Genomic DNA, 10,027 nt, shown 5'->3' with positions numbered 1-10,027 from the left:
ACAAAACCCCCTCACACAAAACACCAACACACACGACCCCAACACACACGACCCCAACACACACGACGTGCCCCCCGCAGAGGCGTGGCTCCCGCACAAAAGAGGCTCACGCCAAAAAGAGGCTGTGCCTGCTCCCCCGCAGAGGCTGCAAGAACCACGCCCTCTCCCATCACAAAATTCTTCCTCAAAAATAAGTGCAAAAAACACTCGCACTCCTGCAGAATTCAGCGAAAAAATCACTCGCGCTCCTACGCGATTTTTACTCGCACGACTGTCACAGGCGCTAGAGGGCGGGGACCTTTTTTTTCCCCTCTCCTCCCCGCCCTCTAGCGCCTGTGACAGTCGTGCGAGTAAAAATCGCGTAGGAGCGCGAGTGATTTTTTCGCTGAATTCTGCAGGAGTGCGAGTGTTTTTTGCACTTATTTTTGAGGAAGAATTTTGTGATGGGAGAGGGCGTGGTTCTTGCAGCCTCTGCGGGGGAGCAGGCACAGCCTCTTTTTGGCGTGAGCCTCTTTTGTGCGGGAGCCACGCCTCTGCGGGGGGCACGTCGTGTGTGTTGGGGTCGTGTGTGTTGGGGTCGTGTGTGTTGGTGTTTTGTGTGAGGGGGTTTTGTGTGTTGGGGATGGCGTTAGTTCGTTCTTTGCTAATTTGCTCCTAGGGTTGGGCGTGGGCTTGCGGGTCACTTGCTCGGTGTGTCGCGGGCCGGCGGTCCACTGGCTGGGCATGTCGGGGGCCGGCGGTCCACTGGCTGGGCGTGTCGCGGGTCGGCGGTCCACTGGCTGGGCGTGCCGCGGGCCGGCGGTCCACTGGCTGGGCGTGCCGCGGGCTGGCGGTCCACTGGCTCGGGCTGTCGCGGGCCGGCGGGCCACCCAGACCCCGCTTTGTCTTAGATACTAAGATGCCACTATGCAAATAAGGGGCAAGGTAGGTTGACCACGGTCGGAGGTACACAACGCGCGATGTAACGGGGAGCCGTAGAATCCCCGGCCCCGCCGTTGCGCCTTCTCCCTGCGGGGACCCGGACTGGCCCGAGGAGTAGTAAGCGAGCTTTTCTTTTGCGATCTGCCTCGGTTTTCCTGGTCGAAAATCCTTGAAACAAACTTTTTTTCGGCGGAAGTTGCCTTGCTTGCGGACCTAATTGCTTCTCCGGAGAAAAGGTTACATCGGGTCGTTAAGCGTGTTAGGCTTTGTCAGCGAGGTCGTTAACCGCCACCTCTTTGTGCCGAGGGCAATTATCTCCGCAGAGTTGCTCTGCCAAGGCTCTGCTAATCACCATCGATTTTTTTGGCACGAAAACGGTGTTGCGTCACAGCTCGCTTCTCCCTTCTGGATGGAAGTTTCGATTCGAAATTTTGGGAATCAAAACCGGTCGAATGCGACACCTTTCTCCCAAAAACTCAGCATCGTACGAGCAAAAGTTATGATTGTCATGATCATCGCCTGTACATCGCTGTACAGTACATCACTGTACGAATCCTTTGTGTTCGAGCTCTGGCTCGACCGTGATTGGTCGAAATTTGATCGTTATCAGTGCTAAGAATGCGATCTCATTGTCTAAACTGAGCGCTCATGGTTATCCTGCTCAAAGTGAGCTGTACTTTTTCATCACGTGTCCGTTTTTGCAAAGCTAACCAAATCCTGTCCGAGCCGAGTACGGGGTCGCGGGGGTACGGGCCCCGCGACCCTGGAATAGACTGCAAACAATTGGCCGCTCCGCCCACAAAAATCAACAAGAATTCCCTATTCACATGCACTAAGCACATATAGAACAGCCAATTGATAACGTTTCACGAAATCAAAAAATAAATGTCAACCCCTTGAAAAACTCCGTGATTTAAATGAAAAGCAAATTAAACACCAAAAATCCTAGCTAAAAGGGACAGTTTATCATCGACTAGAGCAGCGTAAACGACAAACTTAGCAAAAATCCTGTCCGTGTGGCGGTACCAGCCCCCGACCTCTTCATAGACAACAAAGCACTGCCCGGTCGCAAAAAGTTACAAGAATGTCCTATTCGCATGGACTCAGCACAAAAAGAACAGCCATGTGATTAACCTTTAGATTGTGAAGGGGTCCCTAGACGAAAATGAACACCATCGGTCAAGAAAGCGAATTTCCAACTGAGGTCGCCATGAAAGACGCCATTTTCAATATGGCGTCATCAAAGCATTACCACAACAAGCAAAGCATCGAAATTTTTTCAAAGGAACAAAATACATTGATTGACCAAAGACAGACGAAACACGATTAGGAATTACGAGGTGGGACACTGAGCATTCCAAAACATACGTTTGAAGTTAACACGGGCGTAAAAATGCCGAATTTTTCGAAAATCAAAGTTTACAAAAAAGTTTGTTTTGGTTGCGGACGATTCAGGATGTTTCCCTTTATAATAAAACTATAGCATCGACGCGAGATCATTAAGCGCCAACTTGATTGTCAGTGCGGGTCGTTAGCGGTACTTAGGTACTCATTCACCTTTCCTTCTGCAAAGCTCCAAGGTGGAAAGCCAACTTTTTTGATTCGCTAAACTTCCTGCGTCATAGCTTTCCCCGCCGTTGTTTTACGCATTATAAATCTGTTGACAACATTTTTATGTTCGAAAAAACATTCTTATTCGTTTCAAAATCAAATTGGAAGCCTATCTTTTCAATTTCGTTTTGTTTGATTCCAAAGCATGAAGGATGTTTCCCTTCGTTATCAAACTATAGAATTGAGGCGAGATCATTAAGCGTCAACTTGATTGTCAGTGCGGGTCGTTAGCGATAGTTAGGTACGCATTAATCATTCCTTCTGCAAAGCTCCACCGTGGAAAGAGAACCTTTTCGATTTTCTAAACTTGCTGCGTCATAGCTTGCCCCGCCGTTGTTTTGAGCATAAAAAATTAATAGACGGCATTTCCATGAAGCAAAAATCGCCCTTAGTCGTTTCCAAAGGAAAATGACAGCTTATCTTCAAAAAAATTTTATTCGTGATATGGGATGATGATTATGTTTACTTTGATACGTAACGGCTCTTTAAGCTATTCACATTCCCTTTTAGAAAGAAGGGCGATATCCACTCATAGAAAGGTCCTTAATTCGAGCCAAAGGGGCCATAAGCTTGCAAATGAAGGTGGCTCCCCTATGATTGCCCTGTATCGAGTGCATTTGTGAAGGACGTATTTGGCATGGTTTCGAAATTGCTTTTTTGGCAGGTTGATTAATTAATTAAGTCTTGCTTGATGCATATAGGTACAGTAACGTGCCTGCAACATTAAAAAGGATAATTTGGCTACCCGGACCACACTTTCGATAGAAACGATGTACCATCAAAGCAGTGCCGGTTGAATTCGAAATTCGTTTTGAGGACGAAGCAATGCTCAACAGCGAGTCGCACTTAATTATGTTTGATTCAGATACCTGGGCACTTGGCATAGTCAAAGCCGTTATATTTATTATTGCTCATTATAAATGACCAAACAATGGTACCAAGGCCGTTGCAGTAAATAACATTAGGTCCAGATATCTGGGCACTTGCCACAGACTGAATCATTATATCTCTTATTGCTCATTATGAATAAGGAAACAATGCTACTCAGTCCCTTGCAGTGAATGACCTTAGGTATGGATATCTGGACACTTGGCACAGACAAAGCCGTTACATTTAATATTGCTCATTATACATGAGGAAACAATGCTACCCAGGCCCTTGCAGTGAATGACCTTAGGTCTAGATATCTGGGCACTTGGCACATACAGAGCCATTATATTTATTATTGCTCATTATACATGAGGAAACAATGCTACTCAGTCCCTTGCAGTGAATGACCTTAGGTCCAAATATCTGGACACTTGGCACAGACAAAGCCGTTACATTTAATATTGCTCATTATACATGAGGAAACAATGCTACCCAGGCCCTTGCAGTGAATGACCTTAGGTCTAGGTATCTGGGCACTTGGTTCACTAGAGACATGTCAATCAATTGCTCATTAACAACGTCTCAATTACAGCTATTTGCCAAAATTCATTATAAGATTGAGGCTTTGAGCATTCACCTACTTATAATCCGTACAGTAATAAGCCTCCCACATTTAACCCAATAGTTAGGCTGCGCTGACGAAGCATAGGAATTTTCTTGAATCTAATATATCCAGTATCCCGTAGTTTTTTTAGGGTACAGCTTAATTGCATCAAATAACACATGCGCGGCCCATACGGTCCACACGAAACTCCGATTATTTTATATTCAAAACAATGACTGCATTAAACCTATTCAGGTTTTTCAATCAAAAGATACAGCCTTTTTTAATGGCCATTTTTAAACTCACTACCAATTCCCAAAACTACTTCAAACACCCTTTGAAAGAAACATAGTGGCGATAGAAGTAACCAAAATTCCCCCTCCTTTATTAGGAAATCGGAAACTATTACAGCATATAAGTTTTATCAAACAAAATATCGTCTCAAATATAAATATTATTTTAATTGCAAGAGACTCTCCCTACATTTGAAAATCGTCACTTCCAAATACGATACACTTCACCACATACAGTAGAACATTTGATTCTTGCCCAAATACATCTCAATAAATTAAACTTTTGAACTACGTCCTTATTTATAGTTATTGATATTTTTTGCCTTTTTATGGAAGGAAGACTAGCTTTTCTTGGAGAACCCGCCAAGGCGGGTTCTTGCAAGCCCCTATACCCGAAACTTTTTTCCCTTCATGGAGAGCCCGCCAAAGCGGGCTCTGGGTGGACCGCCGGCCCGCGGCACGCCGAGCCAGTGGACCGCCGCCCGCGGCACGCCCACCCAGTGGACCGCCGGCCCCCGACACGCCAAACCAGTGACCCGCAAACCCCCCCCCCCCAAGCCGAGAAGCAAATTAGCAAAGAACCAACTAACGCCATGCCCAACACACAAACCCCCCCTCACACAAAACCCCAACACACACGGCTTCGCCCCCCGCAGAGGCGTGCCCCCCGCAAAGGCGTGACTCCCGCACAAAAGAGGCTCCCACCAAAAAGAGGCTGTGGGGTGCTCCCCCGCAGAGGCTGCGACAACCACGCCCTCTGCCATCACAAAATTTTTCCTCAAAAAAATGTGCAAAAAACACTCGCACTCCTGCAGAATTCAGCGCAAAAATCACTCGCGCTCCTACGCGATTTTTACTCGCACTCCTGTCACAGGCGCTAGAGGGCGGGGACCTTTTCTTTCCCCTCCCTTCCCCGCCCTCTAGCGCCTGTGACAGGAGTGCGAGTAAAAATCGCGTAGGAGCGCGAGTGATTTTTGCGCTGAATTCTGCAGGAGTGCGAGTGTTTTTTGCACATTTTTTTGAGGAAAAATTTTGTGATGGCAGAGGGCGTGGTTGTCGCAGCCTCTGCGGGGGAGCACCCCACAGCCTCTTTTTGGTGGGAGCCTCTTTTGTGCGGGAGTCACGCCTTTGCGGGGGGCACGCCTCTGCGGGGGGCGAAGCCGTGTGTGTTGGGGTTTTGTGTGAGGGGGGGTTTGTGTGTTGGGCATGGCGTTAGTTGGTTCTTTGCTAATTTGCTTCTCGGCTTGGGGGGGGGGGGTTTGCGGGTCACTGGTTTGGCGTGTCGGGGGCCGGCGGTCCACTGGGTGGGCGTGCCGCGGGCGGCGGTCCACTGGCTCGGCGTGCCGCGGGCCGGCGGTCCACCCATCTCAATATACTAAAATCCTACTATGCAAATTAGCTTCGAAACAACGAATGTGCTACTATGCAAATGAGGGGCACGGAAATCTGCACACGGTCTGACCCACTCGACGCCTCTTCGAACGAGATCGGTTTCGAGGCCTCCTCGAAACGTCCCGCTTTTTCCTCCGTTCGATCCCGTCCGTCGACGTGAGTCTGCAGCTGGCCTTCGATTTTCGATTCGGTCCCGTCTTCCTGCCTGAAAATCCTCGAAACAAACTTTTTCTAGGCGGAAGTTGCTTTGCTTGCGGACCTGATTGCCTCTCCGGAGAAAAGGTTACGTCGGGTCGTTAAGCGTGTTAGGCTTTGTCAGCGAGGTCGTTAACCGCCACCTCTTTGTGCGGAGAAGCAATTAAGTGCGGGATCCTCGAGTTTCTGCGAGCTTCGATTTCCTTTGCAAGAAAACCTTGCTGCGTCACAGCTCGGTTCTCCCTTCTGGATGGAAGTTTTGATTCGAGGTTTTTTTGGAATCGAAACAGCTCGCTTGCGACACCTTTCTCCCAAAAGCTCGAGACCGTGCGAGCAAAAGTTATGATTGTCATGATTATCTCATCATTGTTGCTTAAACTACTAGGCACTCTCATGATTATCATGGTCTTTTGGCGATGCGTTCCGATGACGTAGCGATTTGCATTGTTGCAGGGACAGTTTTTTTCCCGGTAACTGAAAAATTCCCTTTTATGGGGGATCGATTGATAAATGACCGTGCAATTTGTGTCAGAACAGTCTCAACTGGATAAAAGCATGATAAATTGTCGCAAAGATCATTTTCCAGCCAGGTGCATTTTAGAGCACACGGTTGGAAAGAAAGGTTTGGAAAAAGAAGTCGACATGTTTCTCACAATGGACCCTTGATTTTGGACGCAATTTTCAGTGTGAGTATTGTTTATTCTTTTCGCTTATGTTTCTGCACCTTGCCTTGCCATTTTTCTAACAAAACGCCCTGCCCCTGCCGCGAAATATTTAATAGTCGCCCCTTTATTGAATACTATGTTTCTTCTGTTGCTCTTTTATTAGCTACAACATTGAATTTACCGTCTGTTCTTCTGCTGTTTTTGCAGGACAGTGTCGAGAACACGATTTGAATACCTTTTCTAAATTGAATATTCATCAGGTTAGTGCGTTTGTTTTCGGGGTTATTTTCATCCCTTTTCGTTTATCTACGTTTCAAGATAGAGGTATTTTATATTTTATTATTTATCAATTTGTGCAACGAATTCTCAGCGAATTGTAACGCCTAGATTCAGGAAATTCAAACTTTATAGGACAGTTTTGCCTGACGAGTTGCGAACGACGATCAAGCTACGCCCCCTTTGTGATGTGACCCCATTGTCTGCAAGGTCGTTATTGGGGAAACTTTTTGTGAGTGCGGGTTCTTAACGATCATTAGTGACGCACCGATTAGGAACCTTGATCTTCGATGTGGGCATTTGATTTTGGTAAACTTGCTGCGTCACAGTTTTCATTTCGGTTATTCTTGGATTTTTTGCAGGACATTCCCGTGGCAGATTGACCAAAGTATTGTAAAAGATATTCTCATCCAGCTTCATCACACGGTAAGCGATTTTTGATATCAAAGATCTCTTCGTGTTTTACTTCGTTTATACTCAAATTTTGTTTGCCGTTTCTTAGATAAATATGCTGAATGAATTCTAAACGAAATGCCAAGTGTTCATTTAGGAAAATTAAATTTTTCAATAAAGTTTTTCATGTGTTGCGAAAGCCGGTGAAGTTACGTCCCCCTAATCCCTTCGCGATTGATTGATTGCATTCGCGATTTTGTTTTCGGGGTTATTTTAAGGCCCTTTTGTTTATCTACGTTTCAAGATAAAGGTATTTTATTATTTATCAATTTGTGCAACGAATTCTCAGCGAATTGTAACGACTAGATTCAGGAAATTCAAACTTTATAGGACAGTTTTGCCTGACGAGTTGCGAACGACGATCAAGCTACGCCCCCTTTGTGATGTGACCCCATTGTCTGCAAGGTCGTTATTGGGGAAACTTTTAGTGAGTGCGGGTCGTTAACGATCATTAGTGACGCATCGATTAGGAATCTTGATCTTCGATGTCGACATTTGATTTTGGTAAACTTGCTGCGTCACAGTTTTCATTTCGGTTATTCTTGGATTTTTTGCAGGACATTCCCGTGGCAGATTGACCAAAGTATTGTAAACATATTCTCACCCAGCTTCATCACACGGTAAGCGATTTTTGATATAGAAGATCTCTTGGTGTTTTACTTTGTTTATACTCAAATTTTGTTTCGCGTTTCTTTATATAAATACGTTGAATGAATTCTTAACGAAAAGCCAAGTGTTTATTTAGAAGCCAAGTGTTTATTTAGAAAAATTAAATTATTGCGAATTTTTGCTGCCCCTTTTTGTTTAAATATTCATGCTGCACCCTTAGTGACAAGATTTAGTAGAGTTTTTGTAAACTTCATGTTGCCCTCATCGTGGTATAGAAATTTAATAACTTTTTCAATACATTTTTCCGTCTATTGCAAATGCCGGTGAAGTTACGCCTCCCCTAACCCCTCACAGTTGATTGATTACTTTTGCGATATTTTCATGGATTGGAAGCTGCCCCTTTTTGTCAAAATAATCATTCTGCTCCTTTTTTGTACGTGTTTTTATACCACTTTTAGACCAATTTTACAACTGCTAAGCAATTTTTCCAGCCATTTCCATTTCGACATGGAAACATGCTTTAATGAATTGTTTCTACGCGTACACTAGCGCTGAAATTTAATAACCATTATTCCTCTTTTTTTCAGGGCATTTGTGAGATATTTTGACACCACGATTTGAATGAAAGACATTTTTTCTTTGGCCTTTGTTTCGTTGTAATTTGATTGATTTAGAGGATCTTTATATGTTTATTGTAAAGTTGAAGGATAATTCAAGATTTTGCATCCTGCTCTCAAATAGTTTCAGCGATTGATAGGACCCCTATTTCATAGATTTTCATACCCTACTTCCAATTGTTTTTTTTACGAGGATGTTTATGAAACACACGGTTCTCTCATTGTACTTTTACAGAGTTTGCCCCCTATGCGTTATAAACATCTATTAGATTTTGCTTTAAATGTGCTATTTAACTTTGGAGGATCCTCAACTCTAGCCATTTATTGTTAGCAATCTTGCAATTGGTTTTTTACGAGGATGTTGGTGAAATACACGCCTCCCTCATTGTGATATATTTGAGGGTTTGCCTCATATATTTTGAAAACATCAGATTTTAGATTTTGCTTTAGTTATGGATTTTGTTTTGAGGATTCTCAACTCTAGGGTTGGCTCACCAATAGTAACTATTAATTGTTGTTGTTTTCAAAATTAGCAAACATTTTGATAATTATTATGATGATGAAGTAAATATTTGTTTTTCTGCTAGAAATCTGCCATTGAACACAAGTTAGGATAGTTGATAATCAGTCAAGATTTATAGCATGATAAAAAGTCCTCAAAAATGAAACATTAGTGGAAGTGCTCAAAAATGAAACATTTGTGGAACTATATATATTCTCTTTCGGCAATATTTTAGACACAGGTATTAAGTAAAATTGATATAAAGATTAATTTATCTTCAAATTTGGTCGGGGTGGAGAGGAAATAGATAAATGACTTTGCTGGATGCCTCTTCGTGAAAATATCGAAATTTGAGCTTCTCCATATAAAATGGAGGTCGGGGGCAACCAAAAACAAGTCTATTGCTTTACCAAATTTGAAGGCCTCATCCATTGGTATTAAAAGGTCAAAACGAGGCGGAAACGCCCGAGCTGATATTAACACACCACCTAGCAACAATGAAATCACGTGATTTGAATCAGAAAGGAAGATTCTGTTAAAAGTAGCTAGATATATGTGAACTGTACCAAAAATAGCGTTAACATGATTTTAATCTCGAAAAATCATCTGACCTATAGACAATTAATTGACAAGGTCTTAGAAGTACATTTAAAACGAACACCACCAACCTCTCCAACAGTTGAATGGTTTCCAAATTGCTTTTATTTGGCAAATAAATTAATTAATTGATAGACCTACTTATAATGCCTACAGTAACAAGGTTCCCACATTAAACGCAATAATTAGGCTAGGCTGACCAGCGTCGCAATTTAAGATGCCTGGGTATTGTCAGAAACTGTAGTATGAAAGAACCATTTCCATAACATCAAACCTACTGTGCACGTGAAGAACGTTGAAGCTACCAATAAACATCGTTTAATTGCCTAAAAATAAACTACAGAATGTTTGAAGCACACGGAAACAGCAAAATCACACCTTTGATAATCTACTGAGTTATTGATTTAAACTTTAACTGCTCT

The 10,027-nt window shown here is 43.6% G+C and overlaps 2 long non-coding RNA genes across 2 annotated transcripts in view; both read left to right on the top strand.

The window, feature by feature from the left end:
• Positions 1–10,027, top strand: part of LOC148957925 (uncharacterized) — a 50,675-nt gene that overhangs the window by 26,127 nt on the left and 14,521 nt on the right. The gene's annotated exons all lie outside the window — the stretch shown is intronic.
• LOC135686602 (uncharacterized) lies at positions 5,654–9,777 on the top strand. The gene is made up of 5 exons (XR_016144901.1): positions 5,654–6,572; positions 6,759–6,811; positions 7,190–7,253; positions 7,838–7,900; positions 8,477–9,777. It is a non-coding gene; the product is annotated as an uncharacterized LOC135686602 (long non-coding RNA).

The sequence above is a fragment of the Rhopilema esculentum genome, chromosome 19 (assembly GCF_057945365.1).
Source record: "Rhopilema esculentum isolate cy_ngs chromosome 19, ASM5794536v1, whole genome shotgun sequence".
NCBI classification, from domain to species: Eukaryota; Metazoa; Cnidaria; class Scyphozoa; order Rhizostomeae; family Rhizostomatidae; genus Rhopilema; species Rhopilema esculentum.
The sequence above is the reverse complement of the archived record's forward strand: the minus strand, read 5'-3'. Positions and strand labels throughout refer to the sequence as shown.